This window comes from Callithrix jacchus, chromosome 6 (genome assembly GCF_049354715.1).
Source record: "Callithrix jacchus isolate 240 chromosome 6, calJac240_pri, whole genome shotgun sequence".
NCBI lineage: Eukaryota > Metazoa > Chordata > Mammalia > Primates > Cebidae > Callithrix > Callithrix jacchus.
Window position 1 is genome coordinate 158,435,044 of NC_133507.1, and position 25,053 is coordinate 158,460,096.

A 25,053-nucleotide genomic window follows, 5' to 3' on the forward strand; every position below is an offset into this window, starting at 1 on the left:
CAGCTACAGCACAAATCACCAATGGGGACCCCTGAGTGCCATGTTCTGTTTCCTACTGCATGATGCCCCCTATAGGAGCTGCCCTCTTCTTACCACAGTCTGCCAGGTTCTTAATCAGACTCAGACAGACAATACCCTCAAAGGCACAGCAATGTAGAGGCAGACTGGCAGTGGGGCAACTATTTGACAGGGCAAGGGCAAAGGTGGCAATTTATCCAGAAGCTCATAGAATAATCCCCCTTAGTTGGTGACATGCCATCCTTCACCTGTATGTATCCTGGGCTGAGACAGATTGTGGTAGGAAGACTGAGGAATGAGAAAGGATACTTTAGATCCTGAAGATCATCTTAGATGTGGCCTCAGAGACAGCAATGCATACATTCTTGTGCCAGGTCAGCCACTTACCAGCTGTGTGACTTTTGGACCTCATTTCCTTGTCTGTTAAAATAGGTCTAATCTCAGCATCTACTGCATAAGCTTTTCATGAGGATGGTGTGTGATATGTATAAGCCACTGTAGCATAGTGATTTCAGGGTTACTACTCTAAACCATTTCTCCTAGACTCAGTGCTAGGCATGGAGAACCCAGACAGAAGTGGATGTTTAAATAGTATTTGTTACATTTATTATTATTTGTTCAGTTATCTGATGCTACAGAACAAATCCTAGTGACTTACCCCAAAATGTAGGGGCTTAAAACAACAAAATGTATTTATTACCACACGTGGTTTCTTGTGAATCAGGAATCCTGGGCACGTTGGCTTGGTGGCTCTGGCCTGAGCTTCGTGAGGAAGGTTCAATACGATGTTGGCCAGGATTGCAGTCATCAAAGGCTGGAGTTGTGCTGCGGGAGTCACCTTCAAGGTGGCTCATTTGTGTAGTCAGCTCATTGGTGCTGCCTGGTGACAAAGGCTTCCTTCCTCCACGTGGGCCTCTCCATGTGGCTTGGGCTTCCTCATATAATGGTGTCTTGGTTCCAAAGGTGAGCATCCTGACACCCAGAGAGAGAAAGAGAGAGAACTAGAAGGAACAGCAAATGTCTGCCATACTCCATTGGTCAGGCAGTCACAGTCCCTGCCCCGATTTGAGTGGGGAAAGCTAGACTCCACATCCCACTGGGAGGAATGAGGTAGGATAAATGCATGCGAGTACAAATATGTGCCCTTGGAACATAAAATCTGACACATTATTGTTCTCCTTCTTCTTATTAGAAATTGAGAGAGAAACTTCATATCCATCTTTTGTATAAGTTACTGGCAGTCAGAAACTGCTCTTGTCTGTCCCATGTGTGAACAGAGGTGGACCTTTCTTGCCAAGCCTCCTGGATTGATAAACAACGTCTGGAAATTTTTTAAATGAAAATCTTGGCTGGGTTAGTGAGGGAGCATGAGAAACAGAATACAAAGAGCAATTCAATGATTCATCAAATTTATATCATATTGCAAAATTCTTGCACTTAAAAAAACTGGCTGTGAAAATCAATGTCATAGTTAGCCATGATACGTGGTTTTAAAGGAGAAGAGAGGTGGAAACACAAACTCCAGAGAGTGTCTGGAGGGAAACTCCCTCACTTGGATTTCTGGTCTCCAGTCTAGTCCACCTCTGACCCCAGTCAACCCCTTGCTCTCGACATAGGTAGGACCTTGTATCCTTCTTCTCAAAGAAAATAGTAACCATCACGTGGAGCACTCTCACCTTTGCGCCACCAAATCTGCACTTCCCCTTGTGTCTTTTTAAAAATTTCATCTTCCTTCCCCCCATTACAATGAAAGAGTGGTCCCTCCTCTGACTGAAGCCAGGTCTTCTTTGCCTGCTCTGGATCCCATTCCACTTTTTCATTCAAGGGCCACTAACATGTCGACTCCCACCCTTGTTGTATCTTTGACATTTTGTTTTCATTGTCCTCTTTTCAACAGTTCATGCCATTACCATTTTTAAAAACACCCATGAAATCCCCATCAGCATTACCAATCAAAACTACCACCAACACCAGTACAAACAGTCCTCTACACATGCTGTACCCCCCACCACTCCCATCCTGTCCCCTTCAGATACTGTCCTGTCTTCCTGCCCCCTTCACAGATAAACTTGCCACAAATAATTGTCCTCACTTACTGTCCCCATGTTCTCATATCTCACTCCTTCCTCAATTCACTTCAGTCTAGTATTTGCCTACATAACATCACTGGACTTGCTCCCACTGTTGTCCTCAGTCAATCCAGTGGACACCTGTGGTGCTTCCCACCATGCTGGGTCCCTCTGTAGCAGTCTGTGCTACTGACTACACTCTGTGTGGAAATCATCTCTTACCTAGGCTTCTGCAACTCAACAATCTTGGTTTGCCTTTTAGACAGACTCCTCCCTCCTCTGCCTAACCATTAAGTTTTGCAGTTTCTCATGCCCCCTCTTAACAGAATCTCCTCCTCTTACTTCAAACAGTCTGAGGAGAGATAGACTGAAATGAAATGAATTCAGGAAGTTCAGACCCCAGCAGTGTTGCTCTTTTGGGGGAACCTCCTCCTATGGACATTCTCCTCTTCTACTCACCCTTCACCAGCTCTCCTGAATTGGCTGAATGGAAGCATTTGAAGGGGATAGCAGGAGTACATATTCGGGATCCCTATTGTGGGCACAGATTGAGTCAGCCTTTCCAGTTTTATCAATAATAAAACATCTGTTTTATTTCCACCTGACACCTGTGCCTTATCTCTTAAACATTAAAGGAAAAGAAAGAGATATTGTCTATGGTTGTATTCAAACTTCAACATATGTAATTACTATCTGGTTGCCCTGCCAGGCAGTCAACTCCGTGAGATCAAAGACTATCTCTGTGTTGTCCACTCGGTCCTCGGCATCCAGCATGGCCCCCAACACATTTAAGGCAGTAACATTTGTATAGCATATTTCAATTTTCAAAACACGTTTGCATAAACATTGCATTTAATTTTTACAGTAATAGTAGTGCGCACTCCCATGTTCCCCAAACCCACTGTTAAAGTCAGAGATTCAAGTCTGAGAGAGATTAATCAATGGAGATTGAGAGCCATTGAACTAATAAATTTTCCAGGATGTAAAGAGAAATTTTCCTAAAATTCATAACATTTTTTCTAAGTCCTGTTATTTCCATAATTGTTATACAACATGGATATGCAATTGGATCTACATGAAATGTTTTAAAATAAATTGGCAATTAAGAGATTTGTCAATGTGCTCAGTAATTTTCAGATTTGTTGGCTTCTTCATTTCTGGAATGGCAGAATGAGGAGACTGTCAAATCCTCTCCCCCAAAAGTAAAAACTAGACAAAATTATCAAAAACAACCATCTCAGGAATGAAAACTGACCAAAACCCTACAACAAATTGAGAGACATTTATTCAAGATAAACTACTGAAACTCAGGTAAGAAAAATAGTCGGTGGTATTTTTAAGCCTGGGATTATTTCATTTTCCCATCCACCAGCTTAGTCAATGCAGTAATTCGACCAGGGAAAGCATACCTTAAAATCCAGCACCTCACCTGCCAGAGGTTGCTTATTTGGTTAAAAGCCGTGCACAGAAAAACCCCATGCTCAGATGTGTTGCCGAAAATCAATAGAAATCTCGGTGGCAAATGAACAGGAAAGGAAATGTCATGGCTAGCCCAAAGTGTAGATACTACTTGAAGCAAGCAAGACTGTCAGACTAGCCAGAAATTGAACAGTGAGGGCCAAGTCATGAGACATTCCTGGTGGACTTTGATAAGCTTCTCCATATCCCTGAAAGTATGGAAGGTTGTGCACATGTGCAAAGGTGTGAGCACGTTCAGGAAGGAACAGAGAGGGCCTTAGCTCTCTACACAGCCTTGGCAGAACAAGAAGCTTGGACACATGCAGAGAGAACATGAGATGGTTCTGAGGAGAGTAACGACCAGGACGACACGTAAACGGCCTCAAGTCTGAGTGCATCTCAAACCCATAAACAGATCTGCCAGCAACGATTGGAAAGCTTACTGAATCAAGGTGTTTGAGCACAAACTCTGACTGATAATTGCATGACCGCTGTGCTCTGCTGAACAAGGGATAACTCTGAGGAAGTCAAGCTTCAAAGTAAAAACAACAATTCTTAAAAACCCGAGCAGAGACATTAGCAGCCACACATTGATGGGGAGAAACTTAAGAATTAGTGCAGGAAAACAACTCAACAAAAGCAAAGACAATCAATACCCAAGATCATGGGAAAACCAAAGTTGCTACAATATGTTATTTAAAACACCCAGTTTTCCACAAACATATGAGAGTTGCAAAGAAACAGAAAAATGTGATGCATATGCAAGATAAAAAGCAGTCAGTAGAAACTGTCTCTTGAGGTGCCCCGTTGTTGGAATTAGCAGATAAGGACCTCAAAACAGCTATTATACATATGTTCAAGGAATTTAAAGCAAAACATTTAAAAAGAATTAAAGGAAAGGATGATGACAAGACTCATCAAATGCAGATTATCAATAAAGTTAATTTTTTAAAGAGGTACATAGAAATTATAGAGTTGGATCAGTATCTAATATTAAAAATGTACTTGGGGGCTGGGCATGGTGGCTCACGCCTGTAATCCCAGCACTTTGGGAGGCCGAGGCGGGTGGATCACAAGGTCAAGAGATCGAGACTATCCTGGTCAACATGGTGAAACCCCGTCTCTACTAAAAATACAAAAAATTAGCTGGGCATGGTGGCGCATGTCTGTAATTCCAGCTACTAAGGAGGCTGAGGCAGGAGAATTACCTGAACCCAGGAGGCGGAGGTTGCGGTGAGCCGAGATCGCGCCATTGCACTCCAGCCTGGGTAACAAGAGCGAAACTCCATCTCAAAAAAAAAAAGATGTACTTAGGGAGCTCAACAGCAGAGATGAGATAATATAAGAAGAAAGAATCATCAGATTGAAGATGGATCAATAGAAATCTGGACAATCTACCTAGAGAGGCTCAATGAACTTCAAGTAGGATAAACACGAAGATTCACAACTAGACATATAGTCAGACTTTTGAATGCTAGTGTCAAAGAAAAAGTCTTGAAAACAGAAGGAGAAAACTGACTCATGATGTGTAGAAAAATTATAAGATTATTAGCAGATTTCTCATTTGAAGCAATGGAGACCATAGGATAATGGGATGACAGGTCCAAAAGATTGACACACACAAAAAGCCTGTGAACTAAGAATTCTGTATCCAGCAAAACTATTCTTTTCACTCTGTTGCAGTAGTCCTTCATTACCTTAAAGTTTTTAATTTTGATAAAGTCCAAATTATTACTTTTTTCATCTGTGCTTTTGGTGTCATATTCAGGAGATCATTGCCAAATCCTATGACATGAAGCTTTTCCCCTATGTTTTTCTCCAACAGTTCAAGAGGTCCTTGGTTAAGGACCTATGGAGTCCTAAGAAACTATCGGGAACACTGGGTTAAATATAACTTAAAAGACTCTTTTTGTTCTTCTTCCCAGCCCCATTAATGTACATGTTAGAGCATTAGAAATATTAGAGAGTGTTCTATATTGTCAACTTATTATAGGGCCACAGAGGAGAGGGATGGTAAATCAGTGTTCTGTGAAATTCCAGCCCAAGAAGCACTGCACCACGTTGCCCTCTGGATCCTTCTCACATTAAAACTGTACAATGTTAAGAGGCAGCTGCCATTGTTATCTCTAATTGATGAAGAGGGAGCTGAGTCTTCTAGAGGTTCGTGATTTGCTCACTCTCACCACTAAGTGCAGTAGCCTGGCTCCAAAGCCCAAGGCCATAAGTCTATTCCCAGAGATTCTCCTCTCCCACCTCAGTGTAGGGCCTCTGGATATTCTTCTAAGACCACTAATCAGGCCCCTCTAAGTGGTCCCAAGGATCAGTCTGAGCCTCCTATCTCCTTTAGATCTTGCATTCTCTATAGTCCATCTCTGGAAACCACTTTGCTCCACCAAACTGACTGCAGAAAGGAAAGACGCCCTGTCCACTAAAGAGAAATGAACAAAAGTATGCTTTGTACTAAGGCTTTATTCTCATCAACAGCGGATGTCAGTGAAGCATTTACTATGAACCTGGCACAATGCTAAGCCCCATGAGTTATGACATCTGTAGTTCTCTTTCTTTTTTTCAGCATTATTTATTGAAAGTATCATGACATCCTCAGTTATGTGGCTTTAGTATATTTCAATTAAAATATGGACGGGTACTTTGCTTAAACTTAAGTCTCCAGAATAATAGGGGTACAAATTATTACCATAAAATGCAACTGGTTTTCTTCTATGGCCTGTTACAGAAGTAGATTAGCCTCTCATCCATACGCCCAAATTCCTACTTGTTAAAAAGAATGTAAATAACGTCAATTTCCCTAACCATGAGCACATTTTACTTTTTCCTCAGGTATGCATCAGTTGTAGCGTCCAGATCAACAAAACTCAAAGCTGAAGAGGGAATGAAAATAGGTAATACTGTTCCTGACAATGACCAATATTTAGTGAGGAGGAAAAACCACGTATCTCACTGCTTCCTATTTTTGCAAAATTTGGCCATAGCCTATTTCGCACTGGCATAAATAGACCATGTCCTAATACAAGATGCTTTGGTAAAATAATACAAGAGAGATAAAGAAAAAAAAAATAACACCAGAGTATCTATTTACAGTTTGAAAAGCTAGCCCAGGCATGATGGCTCACGCCTGTAATCCCAGCACCTTTGGGAGGCTGAGAGGCAGATCAGGAGGTCAGGATATCAAGAGCATCCTAGCCAACATGGTGAAACCCCATCTCTACTAAAAATACAAAAATTAGCTGCGTATGGTGGCACACACCAGTAATCCCGGGTACTCAGGAAGCTGAGGCAGGAGAATTGCTTGAACCCGGGATTCAGTCAGCAAAGAGGGTGCCACTGCACTCCAGCCTGGCAACAGAGCAAGACTCTGCTGAAAAAAAAAGAGAGAGAGAGAGGAGAGAAAGAAGAAAGAAAAGAAAGAAAGAAAGAGAGAGAGAGAGAAAGAAAGAAGAAAGAAAGAAAGAAAGAAAGAGAAAGAAAGAAAGAAAGAAAGAAAGAAAGAAAGAAAGAAAGAAAGAGAAAAGCAAAGCTAAATATCTCAGAGACTGTTTTGTTTTCTTGAATAACCAGATGAGGGAGAAACACTGGAAAAAAAATGAAGAATTTAGTGATTTTTGTTTCCAACAGCTGTAAATTAAAATTATACAACATGTTTTCTAACCTATGTCTCATGTTTCTTGCTGTATGACTGAAGACAATGAATGAAGTTTTAAAAATCGTGGCAGACACAATATACTTGGTTACAATGGCCTGTGACATCATACCTGAAAATAATTTCTAATTTTCCATTTATTATTGCTATTTAGTCACAGAAAAGATTAACACTTTCCAAGAAATTTATTTTAGCATATGTCATATCTAGATATAATAATTTTATATAAAGAGAGACCCTAACAGAACTAACAGGTTGCCTTTACAAGGAAATAAAGGAAAGGCAATAAAGGATTTCTTCCATATAAAGATTCTGATCTGCATTATTTGATTTTTTTTTTTCAAAATACAAAACAGTAATATTAGAAGCAAAGCAAAAACAGCAAAGAAGAAAACAGTAAAACAGAAAACCAAGGATAAGGACCTGTTCTCTGCAGATGCACTGCATACATAGTATATATGTATGGGCTGAGTTGTAATAAAAATATTATTATAGTCATCCTCACATAGGGTCAGAAACAGTAAAACAGAAGACCAAGGGTAAGGACCTGTTCTCTGCAGATGCACTGCATTCATAGTATATATGTATGGGCTGAGTTGTAATAAAAATGTTATTATAGTCATCCTCATATAGAGTTAGAAACAGTAAAACAGAAGACCAAGGGTAAGGACCTGTTCTCTGCAGATGCACTGCATTCATAGTATATATGTATGGGCTGAGTTGTAATAAAAATGTTATTATAGTCATCCTCATATAGAGTTAGAAACAGCAATTTCCAATCAAGCACAACTGGACGCAACATTTCCTCAGTCTTCAATTACACGCTAAATTGCAGCTATGCAGCAGTCAGTTCTGGTCAGCGGTATCATGATAAATGCTTGACAAGATAGAATTTTTCTCCTTGTTCACTTGTAAAAATTGGCACCTGTTTGTGGTGTTCTACAAGTTCTTCCATTCTTCCATGGTGCTGAATTTGCACTGTCCAATGCAGCAGGCAGTTTCTTTTAGTTGGACTTTAAAATGCTTGTTTTTCCCTTGTGCTTTTAGTGACACTGAGAAATCATTTGGCGAAGATTCGCTATCACGAATGAGGAAATCCCCTTCATGTCCTCTTTCATTTAATGCCAGTTCTGCTTGATGCCTGGTGACTTTGCCATAATACCAAGGATTGCCAGCAAACTTTCCAGTGGGTGAAGGCCTACTGTGATCACACTGTGGAGGTGATGTTCCAGACCTGAGGCTAATGGATTATTCTGCCTAATGGTAACATCGTTTTCTGGTACTGGACCAACCATACCATTGATCTTCCTGCATTTCCAGCACTCTGGGTCATTTTCACGTTTTTCAGTAACATCCATTATATCTCCTTTCTCGAAATTAAGTTCTTCATCGTTAGATGAGCTGAATAGCTGAATGGGTAAAGAGCCTGCACCACATGCAACACTTGCCCAGTATTTAGGTTACGGACGACGGCTGCTAATTTCTCTGACGGAGAACCCACATGGTCACCCAAGGGACTGTCACCTTCTTCAGTTACATTGCTTGAAGGGAACCATCCAACTTGTCCATTGCAGCTACCGTGCCACCACCCATCACTGCATTTCTCCATGACGATCACCTTTGTCCCCTTTATCAATGATAATTCATCCTCTCTCTCAGCCATGTAGTTAAATTTCACATAAGCGGGCATGTGGAGGTCAGAGAGACGTTCCACTGGGTCAACAAAACTATCATCAGCAGGAGATGCAGAGTCTGGCGCACTAGGTTTTCTTTCCGCCTTTCCAGTGCCTGGGGTGTCTTTAGGTTTTCTACAGTACACACTCTCCGAGCACTGTTTTTCCTTTCCACAGAGTTAGAAGGCACAACCCTGTTTTATTCATGGAGTTTCGAACTCGCCACCAGGACTTAGAATCATCCCGAAGCTGTCATCTCTCATTCTTCTTGATGTCCAATTCTTGTTCTTGTTGAGCCACATAATCAAATTTGACCACCGCCACCATTTCTGCACCAGCAGCTTCAGCACATCAGTGCACTTGTTTCCAGCTTCCGGATTTTATTCCTGCTCTCTCTTCTTCCATTCTCTTTACTTGTGTAGTTCAAGTCTTCTCAAAGTACCCTTTACTGTCACCTTGCTGGGCTGAGGAAGGCACCGGGCCGCCACCGCGGTGCAGTTCTGTGGTTCTGCCCTGAGGTATGTCAGGGCATGGAGAGCCTCAGTTCGTGGAGCAGCCCCGCTCTACCAGCCATCACCTTAACCCCAGGCATAGTGAAGCAAGATGTCAGTCATCCTTATCAGAGGTTCCTTTATACAAACAGGTGTGCTCAGCCAGGCCAGCCAGCATGCACCCCCCGCCTGTCACGTACACGGAGGCCTTCCTGGGAACACACAGGAGAGCATCTGGCTCTTCCTGCGACCCATTCCCTTTCTTTTGTTAACAGCTCCCTACTACTCCTTAGGAGAGCTCTCCTCTTCTATGCCATGTGCTTCTGGAGGGACTGTCCCTTTGTGCCACCTGCGCTTCCTGCCGCACCCAGGGTCCAATCACGTCATCCTTTCGGAGGGTTTGACGTTGAGCAGAGTCACAGGGTCAGAGTGCAGAGCTCACTTCTCTGACGGCAGCACCTGTAAGTCTGTGCCCTGGCTCCTGTTGAGGCCACTTTTCACATTTCTGTTAAATGTGTTGGCTGCTACCAACACTATTATTTGTTAATCAGCTAAGCTGAATGGCTATTTTATAGTAGCGGGCATTGCAGGAAAGCTCCAGAGTGAATGCAAATGGAGTAAATCATTGCGTTCACTGACCTGTGGAGGAAGGGGCTCTGCCGATTTCATCTTTCTTGAGCCACTTCCATGTGTTCTCCATCCTCCACACTGACATCCCTGAGCTGGTTGCCAGCCCACCATGACTGTAAGAGCAGAAGAGCCTTCTCAAACTGTATGGCGAGACTCAGATAGAAGCATGTGAGCTTATTACCAGGCCCCCAGGGTCTGACAGGGTAAAAGAAATGGGAAACAATGCTCGTTAGTAGCTGACACTGACTTCTGGGCAAGTCTGACTTAAGCAAACAGTTCAAGAGCAAGAAGGCCGCAGGTTTCACTCCTCTGAGCGTCAATACATGCATTTAGCTCCTCTCCTTGTCCTCACTGTTTTGAAAAAACAAGTTGATTTATAAGAGCACTGGAAAGTAGACAGATTTGCTCTGAGTGTTTGCTGAGGTGGGTGTGGAAATTCTTGAGGAAGAGTGTGTGTGGCTGGCATGGGTAAGACTCTGAGGTGTCTGTAATCCCAGCTACTCGGGAGGCTGAGGCAGGAGAAGTGCTTGAACCCAGGAGGCAGAGGTTGCGGTGAGCCGAGATCGCGCCATTGAACTCCAGGCTGGGTAACAAGAGTGAAACTCTGTCTCAAAAAAAAAAAAAAAGACTCTGAGGTGTCTGGGGACAGTGGGTTAGAATGTCTGAACCAGAATGAGCCACAGCATGGCTTCTGCAGTGAGCAGCGGGGCTGGGTGTCAGGCTCTGCCCTTGGCTGGCAACCCCAAGAGGGCCATGTTTGTTTGTGTGTGTGTGTGTGTGTGTGTGTGTGTGCATGCGTGCCTGTGCACACACATGCCTACCCGGCTGCTCACTGTAGGAGTGGGAGAGAGTGAGAGAAATACCCCCCACCCCAAGAGTAACCCCTTCAAGGCAGTGCTCACCTCCTGAGAGCCCATTCAGGCAGGCTGTGAATGCAGGTCTCTGCAGGAAGGTGCTTCCGTTTGGTTTAATTTGGTATTGTTTCCAGAACACTTCGCAATTTCAGAGCAAACATTTTCTCCACCACCACTGTGTGGCCTGTATTTCCCAAACTAGTTCTCTAATAGGAAATTTAGGCAATGTATTTAGGAAATGTGTGTTAGGGACAGGAAATGCAGGGGACAGACTGAAAACCTTCCCAGGAAAGCTGAGCCAATTGGAAAGGAAATCCTTCTCTCATCTTGGGAGTCCTGTGAGCAGCTGGGAGGAAGACAAGTAACACTTTCACATATCCATGTCCCAGGGTCGTGGTCACCACCCAACCTGTCTCTGGCCCTTGCCAGGGATGCCCCACTTGTCCATAGACCCTCCTCCCAGGGCTACAGACCCCAGTAAGGCTCCCACAAATGACTGGACATGAGGCGGACACTGGGCAAGGGCAGCCCATCCAGCCACAGGGCAGTGACCTGGACCCTGTCCATCCCGGCTCCTAGGCCTGAGCTGGGCAACCAGTGCTTCCCTTAAGATGTGAATTAGAGAAGCCTAGGGGATGAGACTGGGTCATGGGAGCCTCAGGAAAGGGCTGTGAGTCCAGGCCTGGAGGCCCAGGCCATGTACGTATAATCTTGAGAAAACCAGGGAGAGGGAGATACAAGGGAAAAAGAGGAGAATGGAAGAGAGGCTGGGGAAGAGGCCACAACCACGTGGCCTGAGAAGGAGACGGTCAAATGGACGGGCAACTCCAGACCCACACTCCAGGAGCCCAGCGGTCTTGGGCTGTATCCGTGGATACTGGGGAGATGCCCCCGTTCCCGAGTTAGCTTGCAACCGAGAGAACCCTCGTCGGAGAGCACAGCATTTTTCTTTTATTTTCACAGCTGCCTCGTAGGCAGTGCTGATTACTCTCATTTTATACATGAGTAAGCTGAGTCCAGGAGAGAAGAAGGCATTTGCAGGAGGCCACAGAGTCCATGAATGGCGCCACCAGGAACTGACCCTGTGTCTGGCCAACTTGGGGGTGGGGGTAGGCAATGCAATTAGACAGTCTTGGGTTCTACAGGGTCTGCCTTGCTCTTCTGTCCTCAGTTCCAGTTCGGACACATAGCCCATGACTCTTGCATCTTTAGTTACAGCGACAGGCAGAAAGTCATCCAGAAAGTGTATTGCTGTGAACTTCAGAGTACATGTTTTGTTCCAGGTACTTAACCTGCTCTCGGGGCACAAAAGCCATGCAGCAGCAGCTCCCAGGGAGAGTGGCTGTCCCCGAGTGCTCCAGCTCGGTGCTAGGGGAGAGTCTGGGCTTCGGAGCAGGGCGGCCGGGGCAGGGCAGGGAGGCTGCACCCGCTACCGTCCACGGTAGGAAGAGCTGGGAGACCTGGCTGGACTCCCGAAAGTCTCCGGAACTGAAAGGCTCCCAGGCTGAAGTCACTAGCTCTTCTCTTTTCTCTTCCCACCCCACCCTCACCCCTGGCTGTGGCTCATTTCAAGACCCTACACAATTGACTGGGGAGCACCGAGATTGCTCGTATTTTGTGCCAGCAACCTCTAGGCTCCCAGGGGATTCCCCCTCCTGAGAACCCTCTCCCCAGGCTCGCAGATCCTTTGAATCTCCACAGCTCTCTGCTCACAGCCTGCCCACCCCACCTTTCCATAGCTCACCGTCCTGAAAATACTCCCTTTACTGGCTCCTCCTTATTTGTCCTACCTTAAATGTCTGCCCAATTTTTCTCTACCTTCTCCCTGTCCATCCCTTTTCTCAGTCAGATGCAGCGTGGCCTTGTGAATTCATCCCCAGCCCCAGGGCCCAAGACTCCCCACCGCCCACAGACTCTGAGACCTTGGGCCTGACCTTGGTGTGCCTTCATGCCCTCCTTTCTAACTACCCTAGAAAGACTTTCTGAAGTCCAAATCTTGCAACTGAATCACATTGGGAAGATGAGAAGGAAATGGAGTTGAGGTGGGACTCAGAGAGCTACACCCTTATCTTTCATTCCAGACACTCGGTGGAAAGACGATGTCTAGTGTTGTTACCCAGGAGATACCAAAGTGAGCATGTTATTTGGAAATGCAAGAATAGAAGTGTCCAAAGGTTTTGGTGATGGGTTACTTCGTTTCCATTCAAGCCCTGTAGAATTCCCGACCTCCTTCAGTTCTGTGCATGTACAATATTGCCCAGAATTCAAACTAATTTTTGAAGAGAGTTGGAAGAGAAGAGGGTTTAGAAGGAGATTCTGGTCTGTCAAAGCCAGATGCTGCTCTGTGGAAACATGGGCCTTGGGTAGAGAAAGACAAGCCAGAAATTCTGATCTACCCATGAAACATCATGAGTTTTAAATGGTGGCTAATAATTCAACAAAGACTTTAAAGCAATGTGAAGGCCACAGACACCCCAGGCCTGCAGGCCATATGCCCCTCAGAGTGCCAGGGTGATGCCTCTATTTGTCATGTTCAGACAGCATTAGATTCCTGGGGCTGCTGCAACAAATTACCACAAACTTGGTGGCCAAAAATAATACAGATCGAATCCCTTGTTCTGCAAGGCCCAAAGTCCAGAAACAGTTTCGTCAGAGGCATTGGACCAGAACGACTCCATCTTGAATAGGGGCTGGTGAAATGAGGCTGAGGTCCACTCTGCTGCACTCCCACCAAGTCAGGCATCTTAGCCACAGGGTGTTTGTAGTCAAGGAAACAAGTTAATAATGTTTACGCAGCAGACCCAGGAATTAACAGTGGCAGAAACTGTCCCGATGGCCTGATATCTTAGGTACAAAAGCATTCTTAAGCTGCTTTCCTCTCCTAGATTCCATCTTTCTGGATTCTCTCACTCAGTGTGAGAGTTAGCTGTTTCTTTCTCTCTCTTTCTCCTGTTTCTCTCTCTCTTTAAATAAACCACTTTCCACAACAGAAAAAAAGAATAAGTTTACTTTATGGCTGGGGGCTGAGGTGAGTGCATCACGAGGTCAGGAGTTTGAGACCAGCCTGGCCAAGTCGGTGAAACCATGTCTACGAAAAATACAAAAATTAGCAGGTGCCGGTAATCCCAGCTACTCAGGAGGCTGAGGCAGGAGACTCACTGGAACCCAGGAGGCGGAGGTTGTAGTGAGCTGAGATCGCACCACTGCACTCCAGCTTGAGTGACAGAGCAAGACTTTGTCTCAAAAAAAAAAAAAAGAATAAGTTTACTTTAAAGATATTAATGTAGATTCTTGTAGACAGTAGTTACACAAAGATGAACAATCCTTTGTCACAAGCCTTGTCGTAGAGCACGTCTCCCCATGGTTTCCTTGGCTTTGCTGTCTTACATATAAACAGGCCCTGTACCTAAGTGGGCGCCCTCCTCCTGCTGCTTTCAGGGATGCCCTGCTCTGTCTAGGGAATAAACACTCTTTTATTCCTTTGCTTTCTTAATAAACTTGCTTTCATTTTATTCATTTCATTTTCTTCTGTGGAGTCACCCTGAATTCTTTCTTGGGTGAGATCCAAGAACCCTCTTGGGGTCTGATCTGGACCCCTTTCCGGTAATAGTTTGACTGGGCTGACGTCCAGGTGTCCACAGAATTGATTTCTTCCGGGGCCTCTAGGGAGGATTCATTTCCTTGCCTTCTCCAGCTTCTTGAGGCCACCTGTGTTCCTTGGCTTGTGGCCTCTTCATCTTCAAAGTGCGTCACTCCAGTGTCTGCTCCAGTGGTCTCATTTCTCTTCTGACTCTGACCCTCTGGCTTCCCTCTTTATGAGGACCCCATAATGACATGGGGCCCATTTAGATCATCTAGGACAACGTCTTCATTTTAAGAGCCTTCACTTAACACATCTGCAAAGTCTCTCTTGCATGTAAGGTGACATTCAGATTCTGAGATTAGGATGTAGATATCATTGGTGGGTGGGACATTATTTGGCCTTTCAAACTGTGGGTCTTTACTGCTAATGGGTCATGAAAACAGTTTAATGGACATACACAGCATGTTTTTTTTAATTGATGGAATAGAATAATAGAGCAATCAGAGGCTCAGAGGCACCACATTCGGTATGAAATTTATTTCTGAGTACTCATCTATAGGTCTACATACCCAAGCACATGTGTCTACAGAGTTCCAGAGCTAAGGGTTGGGCAAAAGTTGGAAAAACATGGCTGTAGAGTATCTGTTGAATCACGTTGCCTAGGGTGACACAGGGAAGACAGAAGAGAACTTGGAGTGAAGCAAGTGACCATGCCTCCCGTCTGCTGTGTGACCTTCAGGGAGTCAATTAACCTCTCTGAGTTTGTTTCCTAGACTGTAAAACAGACACAGTGATATGATTGCCCACAGTTATTGTAATGATCAAATGAAAAAAAATGTGCAAGTTCTTTGGAGACATACGAATGTGAGGCAAGGTGGTTAGTGTAGTGTTCAGGAGGGAATGGATTCCCTTGAATGAAAGGGGTCTCGTACTTGCTGTTCCCTTTGCCTTCCACACGATGGCATCATTGAAACACAGGGAGGTGGCCGAGGCTGGCTTGTTGTGGCAGCTAGAAAAAGGTGCCGAGGATATGGGGACATGTATTTCAAACTTTAAAGGGCCAGGGTCTCCGCATGAAGGCTCCTCTCAGGAAAAGCCTATATTGGTCTGATTTCCTTTTCCCTTGCAGTGGCAAATCCCCTTCTGACATGCAAGTTCTTTGCTGAAGAGGGATTTTCTAGTCCTCAGAGCAGCTGCACTAATTATAAGCCGTGCTTAAATAAAGGATTGGACCTGGTCCCTACTGGGTCAGTTAGCCCCTTTCTCACCTGGTTCTTTCCACCAAATTTCCAAAATGCTCAGTCTCCCACCACCCAAAACAAACAAAGAAAACCCTGGACCCTGGACTCAGAATTACTACCTTAAAGAGATGGGGTCTCACTACATTGTCCAGGCTGGACTCAAACACTTGGGCTCAAGCGATCCTTCAGCCTCAGCCTCCCATATAGTTTGGATTACAGGCACTTGCCCCTGCACCTGACTTCAAAATTGCTATCTCTTTTCTTCCTTCCCTCTGCCACCAGATTTCTAGAAGGAGCAGGGCACCCTTGCCTCTGCTTCTGCCATTTATGGACTCTAACTTTCAACCCCACAATTCCACACACTGAAGCTCCTTTTCTTCATGCCTCCTAATTGCAAATTCCACATTTTCGTTGCAATTTCTTACGGCGACTTCTCTGCTGTGCATGGTGTTGACCACTTTCTCAGGAACTCGGTCTTCCCAGCTTCACCCTGCCCCAGGTCCTGGCTCCTCCCTACATCTGCTCACATCCCGCCTCTCCACCTCAGCCCCTCAGATCTGTCCTCCCTCCAGTAGCTGCCAAACATGTGTCCCTGGGTTCTGTTCTCCACACAGGGGCCCCAGACAATGGAACTGGCAGACCCACCCTCTGTTCCAGCCGCTCGACATGCGCATCAGAGTCTTCATCTGCCTTTTCCATAAACCCAGACCCTGGGATCCTAGCAAGAGAGGCTGCCTGCTCAAGGTCATGAGGAAGTGGCAAGTGAAACAGGAGGATCTCCTTCCTCGGGAGGGGGCCAGCCTGAGGGAGTTAGCAGAGGGAGTTAGCAGAGGGAGGAGGTATGAGGAGCTCTATCCTGGGGTTGACCAGAGGCCAACAGTGCAGCCAGGAAGTATGACATGAAGAGCTCAGGCCATGCACAAAGACAGGGCTCATGCTGGAAGTTTCTTATGGCGATGGGCGCTTCACAACCTGCCTTAGCAGGAGGTGCTTCACACACATTGCTTAGCCTCTGTGTTTCCCCTCAGGAATGAGCAATGCAGTTCAAAAATCAAACTCACTGTGTGGCTTTTGGAGGGGGTAGCACACAGGCTGCCTCACAGCCAGCACAGGTGAGAAAGTCCCTCCAGGGCTCAACGGCAGTGGGTTTGCAGGGGGCAGGTAGCGTTTCCTCTGCCTTTACCCTAGGACAGCTCCTGTGAAGAACTTTCAGAGGACTGTCTCATTCAGTCTTTCCAGCAGCTTCAGGAGGCATCATTCCCCTCCCCATTTTGCCATGAAGGAAACTGAGGCCCAGAGAAGCAAAGAAGTTCCCTAAGGCCACACAGCTGGCCCAGGGGATCAGAACACAAGCCCAGGTAATACGGCCCCAGACGCTAATCAGAAAAGCAGCTCTGACGTGGCTTCAGGTTTCACTAAGAAACTTCTTTAGCCCATGGACACACATTTTATTTTTTTCTAGTGCAGGTTAGGGCTTAACTGGAACTGAACTGGAAAGGTCTGTGTACATCTGTATACACAGAAAAATGAAAACTTTAGCAATCAGCTGCATGTCCCAGAGAACAATTTTCCAAAGATAAAAGACACTTCGTGACTTCACAAGCACAGCACTGTAATGCCCCCTCCCTCCCGCTTTCATTAAATTCGAATGTCATTAGAGCAGACTCCTGACGGTCCTTACCACATGGACCAGAGGATGGCTCACTGAGGGGCTGCTGTCCATCAATAATCAAGCCCACGCACGCAGGTGTGTACAGAGGGAGCTGCTCAAGGGAACCACAAACAAAGACCTAAATGTGTCCCCTGTCCCTGCCCACAGACAGGGAACCGGGTATTTGTTTTGCTTCCTTTGGGGAAGCATGCCCTGGGCCAGTGGGTCTGGGGTGTGAAGGCAGCCACCTCCCCACTCCAGGCTCTGTGGCTGCAGGTAGGGAAGGAGGCTGGGAGGAGGCCCTTCCTCACTTCCAAGCTGATCAGCGCAGCGTGAGCGCCAGCGTGCAAGTGGGCGCCACATCCAGACGGTTTCCATTTCCCCGGATAACCACGGAAAACATGAATCAGGCCGGCCCCACGCTGGCCCAGCTGCAGTGTGGGGGCACACGCCGGTGAGTCACAGCCTGTGCTGCCAGAGCTGTTTTTCCCATTTCTGACCAGGGAACAGTTTCTCACTGGACGTTCAGTTTCTCCAGTCCTCTCTTCCCCCAGGACGTTTCTCAGACTGTGGCCAAGGGCTCCCTGTGCCTGCAGTGAGATGACAGCTTTCCTGCTGCTGGTAACACTGAAGAAGGCTGATTGAGCACAGCTCCGGGACGAGGTCCCTGCAAGTCAGGGACACGGAGGAACTCCTGGGCCTCAGCACAGCCCCGAGAAGAAGGCGCCTGGCAGACCCATTTCACACATGAAGGAAGCAAGGTCGAAGCTCTGGCCTAGCCACTCATCCATCAGCTTCCAGGGCTCTACCCTCGGAGTCCACGCTTTTAAGCAGGGTCACATGAGGCATGGCAAACCCAGCTCACCCAGCACTGTTCCCAAACGGCCATCTGCTGCACATGTCCCAGCTTCTTCGGGTGGCAAAGGCCACAGAGATGCTAGTGCTGTCCCCCCTGAATGCAACAGAGGGGCTAAATGCCCACTGAGCCCAGGGCAGCAGAGTAAGATTTCTCCAAGCTCGAACAGGCTCTGTAGCATCCCAAGACTCTGTGCCCTCCTTAGAGAGGGAAAGATGCCACCTCCCTCATGACCCACTGCCAGGCCTGTGCCTGTACTTTGCACACCTTGTCACCTCCGGTCCTACAACAGCCCTCAGCGATGGGTACACTCACTATCCCCACTTTACAGGTGAAGAGACTGAGGATCACCAAGGATACGTGAGTGGGCCATAACCACTCAGTGACTGAGCCACAGCGCCAGCATCTGAATGGAGGGCTGGTGACTCCAGCATCCGCAGTCCAGCTGGATTCTGACATCCCTCCCTCCTCTAACCCTCCAAGGCTGCCCGCACCTGTGGCAGAGAGCGCCCAGCTGCCTTGGCATAAGCACACTCTCACACCATGCTCTGCTTTTCCACGGGGCTGTTTCTTGCTTGACTTGGCAGAATTCCCAGTCATGTGCCACAGAGAGACCGACCGCATTTGCATTTACGGAGGTGGTTTCGTAGATGATAGTAGAGCTGAAACATTTCTACTGCCTACTGACATCAGAGCCACGGTAACACTGTAGCACAATTACTGTATTTTAAAACATTGATTTCACCCAAATGTCCAGTGGTTAAAGTCTGCAGTACTGCCCGGTCATGGCTCAGGCCTTCCCATTCACTAAGCACTCACTCGCTGGCCCAGCCAGGGCAGTGTCCAGTCCAGCAAGCTCCATTCAGGGTCAGTGTATACCATGTTTTATCTTTTCGACCATATTTTTATAGTACTCTTTCTATGTTTAGATATGTTCAGAAGCACACACACTTAGCATTGAGCTGGCCAAGCGCCCACTCAGCTGTCCCAGCTCAGATCATCAGGCATCATAAGGAGCACACAACCTAGGTTTCTTGCATGCACAGTTCACAGAGAGTTCATGCTCTTATGAGAATCTAATGCTGCCACTGACCTGACAGGTGGTGGAGCTCAGGAGGTAATGCTCCCTCACCCGCTGCCTACCTCCTGCTGTGTGGCCCAGTTTTTAACAGACCAAAGGACTGGTACCAGCCTGAGGGTTGCAGACCCTGGGCTACAGCACATAGGTTTGTGTAAGTACACTCTAGTGTTCACACAATGATGGAATTGCCTAAAATACATTTCTCAGGACACATCCCTGTCTATTTTTTATGTATTGAATCTGAACAGTGAAGTACTATATAATGGTGTGATACAGTGTGTCTCTTCCCAACTCGTGTCAATGATACAGGTTGGTAGCTTAAAATCAGCTGCAGTGGAAGTATTTACACTATGGAAATTGGCAAACACTAAACATCAGGTGGGTCTTTTTCTCCATTTTTCCTGAAGAGCAGGTTATGAAACATTTATTAGCACCCCAGTGGACATAGCATGTACGCAGTATCTTTTGCATTCAAAACAGCATTTACAATATTATCCATGTAAGTAAACATGGATTGAAAGATGACTCTTAAATCTAGAAATCTAGACTTTTGGAAAGTCTACCTGAAGATAATAAAATTGTAATTGAGGATTGGGAGAATAAATCATCCTCACAGCATTCCTTCAATTAAACATGGGAAGTGAATGGGAAAAGAAAAGAACTTTTATCTGAGGAGTAAGAGTCCTCTTAAATTATCAGACCCAGAGAGACGTTGAGATGAGACAGCAATCATGTCCTGCTCCCCGCTTCGAGCTGTGTCTTCCCCTTGGAACTGCTTCCTGCTGCCACAGGTGGCTACACATTAACCCAATAGTGCTGCACCGGACACTGTAACTTACACCCGTGGCTGAGCAGTGGGTAGCCAGTCACTCATGGACGTAAGCCAATGACAACCTCAGACAAAGGACTTGGTATCAGGCCACGTCCTGCCCCCACCCCCCACCTTTTGCCTTTAAAAACCTTCTTGTGACAAAGTCCTAGCAAAGTTCACATCCAAGGTCACATCCAAGGTCACTTGGGATTGAGTTTCCCAGGCAGCTGTCGCCACTTTGGCTCAAGTCAACTCTCAGTGACGTTTTATGCCTGACCTCTTCCTTTTAGGTTGACACGGTCTACCCTCACAAGAGGCCCCTGAGTGAGCCCCACAGCGGGTACGGCTGCAGCGTCCTCTCAGAGGCTCAGACTTCCTCAGTGCGGATGAATCAGATCAGACATACGTCGTGTTCATCAGCAAGAAAGCGGACGGGATTCTGGGGTTGTCCCTTTGAAAGACTCCAGAGGAAATTACAAATTATTTTTCTGTGGGGCCACCCTGAAGGGCTTCCTGCCTCCGCTCTGGACATCATCGGGCTTTAGTCATGAGACTCGCCCAGTTGCTGGAAACTGGGCACACATAAGTATGTGGCCAACTTGGAAAAGGCGATGGAGACACTTCTCGCCAGTGCAAGAGCAGAGAGATAAATGAGAACAGAGTAGGGCTTGCAGCTGGGAGCAGGAAGCGAGGCCAGGCACCCAGGGCTTTCTGAGTACAAGAGGGCTGCCTATTTTTTTAAATTATTTTTGAAAGAGAAAATGCTAGATAATAGGACTGGAATTCCCTCAAGGTGCCCCTCTTCACAGCTTTTGTTTTTTTGAGAAAAGCCTAGTTTAGTTTAGTTTTGTTTTGTTTTTGAGACAGAGTCTCACTCTGTTGCCCAGGCTGGAGTGCAGTGATACCATCACAGCTCACTGCAGCCTCGACCTCCAAGGCACAAGAGATCCTCCTGCCTCAGCCTCCCAGTAGCTAGGACTATAGGTATGCACCACCATGCCCAGCTAATTTTTGTAGTTTTTGTAAAGACAGAGTCTCACCATATTGCTCAGTCTGGCCTCAAACTCCTGGCGTCAAGTAATTCTGCCTTGGCTTCCCAAAGTACCGGGATTATAGGCATGAGCCACTGTGCCTGTCCAGAAAAGCCCAAATTTAACAAAGCCTCATTCTAAATTCTCAGGTGTTTCTTGATGACCTGACCTGTGTAAGAAAGTCACAGAGGCGTTACATTACAAGGTGTCGGGGAGTCCTGGGGGAGCAAGTGGGGAGGAGAATGCTGTCTGCATGCACTCAGCGGGTATGGCCAAGATCAGGCAAGGATGGCTGGAACAGGAAGCAGAAACAAGCGGCCAGGCCTGGCCCCCCCGGCTCCTTTGCAGTGGCCAGAGAACACCTCTTGAGAGCAGAGTCCAGGTGTCTGGGCCCAATCCTGATTATCCACAAGCCCTCAAGATCCTCCAGACCACTTCTGTGGGGCTTGGCAAAGTTCCCTGCGTGTGGGCGGGAAGGAGACAGAGAGGCCTGACTTCCCCTTCAGGAGACAAAATACAGAGCTCCATACTGATCAGGGAAAGGCTGGCGTAGGCTGTTGAGGCTGGCAGGAGGCCCTGGGGCAAGCCTTGGTGGGGCCTAGATCTGAAGTTTTGAAGGGTCCCACCATGGGCCAAGGCCAGCAGTGAGGCCCAGAGGTTTAGCCAATAGCTGGGATGTGGAGGGGCTGTGATCTGGGGAGCCCAGGGCTGCAGAGGAGCACTGCAGGCTCATAAAGAGAAACGGGAAGTGTGATTCTCACATGCCAGCGGGACAGTTCCCACAGAGAGAGAAAAATGCTCCACACGACTTAAAATGTTTGCCTTTGATTATTTCCAATTATGAATGATTCTTGGTTCCTTCATTACATATTTTCGTCTATCAGACTATTTTTTAAACAACCAAAATGGGGACTAAGTTAGAGTCATTTGTTAAGTGAAGAGAGAGGTTTGGAGGAAAGGACATGGGCTCCCGGGTGAGGCTCCCGATGGAGACTCTCATCACAGACACCTCCAGCGTTTTCCCACACCCCGTGGCGGCTGATCGCTAGGTTCTATGGAAACTGGAAAAAGACGTGCCACATAAGGGCTCATTTTAATTGGGAACTGACCTCTATAGTTTAGTACAGAAACTTGGAACAAATAAGCAACGAATATCCAGCCAGCATCACATGAGAAATCATCAGGAGGAATTAGGAAACAGCAGATCCGACTTCTACCCAGCAACTTCAGCACAGCGTCCAAATGCTGCACACTCTTTCCCTCTGGAGCCTCCTCAGTGTGTCCAAATGATGAAAGACCTTTCCCAAAAGGTTAGGATCTGGAGGAGAGGCCTAATGTGTCCAGAGGGATGGGAGCGTCTGACATGGCAAGAGCAGGAAAGAAACAAAGTTAGATTGAAAAGCCAAAAACGTCTTCTCCCTCTGTAACGGGAGCTTTAAGGAAAGTGGGCAGAACACCCAGGAATCCCTTACTAATAACAAATGCAGGGGGGAACTGGGATGGGAGGCTGGTGAAACCTGGACCTTCTGTAGCTCTGTGACATGGATAGCAGCTGCCAGAGGAGAGAGGCCAGGCTCCATGACAGCCCTCAGCTTAGGTGTACAATTTAAGAGGTTTTCCCAAAGAATCCCGTCTTCCAAAGATCTGCTTCACGGTTGGGCTAGGGTCTGAAACTCCCACTCTAGACACTCGTTTGGATGAAGTTACTGGAGAGCCCTTCCCCATGTGACCATGCCGCCTGGACGGTCATCTGTCCTCATCTGGAGGATGAGGTTGTCACAGAATGGAATGAGTTAGTACCTGCCTCCAACAGGGCATGATATTTTTTAAAAGCTTAGATTTGAGAACCTAGGCCAGTAGTTGTAGGGCTTCAGGGCCCGGGAAGGGGTAAAAATGGGAGCAGTGGTAGATCCAGGGTGTCCTTTTCAACAGTTTCAGCAGCAGGTACCTAAGGCCATGTATGGTATTTGTAAGTCTAATGATATTTGAGAGCTAGTCAAAAACCTGTGCAAAACTAGTTTTGCTTGATAGTTCTATTTTTTAGTGCCTTATGTTAAAATTTGGCCATCTGGAAAGATGAGAAGTAGATCTCATCTCGTTTTAATTGACAACTTGTGAGGCTGCACGTCTTTTCAAAAGTTCGTTAGCCATGTTGGTATATTCTGCTCTCAACTGACTATTCATACTTTTTGTCTGTTTTCCTATTAGGGTGTTTATCTCTCAGTATATCTTTTTTCTTTTCTTTTCTTTTTTTTTGAGACAAATCTCATGCTGTCACCCAAGCTGGAGTACAGTGGCACAATCTTGGTTCACTGCAACCTCCGCCTCCTGGGTTCAAATGATTCTCCTGCCTCAGCCTCCCGAATAGCTGGGACTACAGGTGTGTGCCACCAACCATGCCTGACTAATTTTTGTATTTTTGGTAGAGATGGGTTTCACTATGTTGACCAGGCTGGTTTTGAACTCCTGACCTCATTATCCACCCGCCTCGGCCTCCCAAAGTGGTGGGCTTGCAGGTGTGAGCCACCACACCTGGCCCGTATCTTTTTCTTTCTTTCTATCTATCTATCTATCTATCTATCTATCTATCTATCTATCTATCTATTCATTCATCCATCCATCCATACCATCTGTGTTAAAGGATTTCTTTATAGAATCCAAACACTAATCTTTGATCAGATCATAAATGTTTTATGTAGCATCCCTTAAACAGTGACTTAACTTTGGCATTTCTTTGTGGTGAAGAAGTTCTCAATTTCTAGTTAGTCAAATTTATCTTTCTTATTCTCAGTGTGTGCTTTCTTTAAGAAATGTTCTTTTACCCTAAAGTTCCAATTTTTTTATAGTCTCTTCTTAACCCTGTTAAGAGTTGTATTGTGCTGGGCGTGGTGACTCATGCCTGTAATCTCAGCACTTTGGGAGGCCAAGGCGGGTGCATCACAAGGTCAGGAGTTCAAGACCAGCCTGACCAATATGGTGAAACCCCCTTTCTACTAAAAATACTAATATTAGCTGGGCATGGTGGCGGGCACCTGTAGTCCCAGCTACTCAGGAGGCTGAGGCAGGAGAATCCCATGAACCCAGGAGGCAGAGGTTGCAGTGAGCCAAGATCACACCACTGCACTCCAGCCTGGGCAACAGAGTGAGACTCTGTCTCAAAAAAAAAAAAAAAGTTGTATTGCTTGAGCATTAAATTTACACACTAATCTGGGAGAGAATTTGAGTCTTCCTATCCATGAATATAGTCTTTCTCCTTCTCCGGTTTTCTCTTCCTCTCTCCATTTATTTAAGGCATGTTTTATAACCTCCAATGCAGTTTTATTATTTTGTCTCTAAACAGCTTGTGTTTTTTCTTATTCCTTGAAGCTTCTGAGCTTTGTTATCATGTTATATTTTGTGATTTTCTTTTCTGGTGTGCAGGAATGCTGTTGCTTTTTGAATATTGATCTGCTATCCCAGAGCTGTTGCTTTTTGAATATTGATCTGCTATCCCAGAGCTGTTGCTTTTTGAATATTGATCTGCTATCCCAGAGCTGTTGCTTTTTGAATATTGATCTGCTATCCCAGAGCTGTTGCTTTTTGAATATTGATCTGCTATCCCAGAGCTTGCTGAACTCATCTCTTAAGAATAATAGTACATAGAATCGTTTAATTTCATATGTCAGTGATTATTTCCTCTTTCAATAATAACAATTTGGTTTCTTCTTTTTCAGTTTTTTTCCCTCTTATTTAATTTTTCTTTTGCTATTTCAATGCCTGGAACTTCCACTAAAATGATAGACAGAAACTGATACACTAGGAGAATTGTTTTTTGTCTCTGACATGTAGCAGAATTAAAGAGAACGTTTCCTTAGCCTCACCATTTAACGTGGGGTTTCTCGTGATCTCCTAAAGCCTTCACCAGGTTAAGGAAATTTTCTTGTATTCCTGGTGATATGGTTTACTAAA

The 25,053-nt window shown here is 46.0% G+C and overlaps 1 long non-coding RNA gene and 1 pseudogene across 1 annotated transcript in view; one reads left to right on the plus strand and one right to left on the minus strand.

Moving 5' to 3' along the window:
• Positions 1–6,623, plus strand: part of LOC144576838 (uncharacterized) — a 38,039-nt gene extending 31,416 nt beyond the window's left edge. The window contains exon 3 of the long non-coding RNA XR_013519425.1: positions 6,384–6,623. This is a non-coding gene — a long non-coding RNA (uncharacterized LOC144576838). The remainder of the gene's footprint in view (positions 1–6,383) is intronic.
• A 1,383-nt stretch (positions 6,624–8,006) lies between these two features.
• LOC100408410 (SH2/SH3 adapter protein NCK1 pseudogene) lies at positions 8,007–9,261 on the minus strand (annotated as a pseudogene).
• Between the last annotated feature and the right edge of the window lie 15,792 nt (positions 9,262–25,053).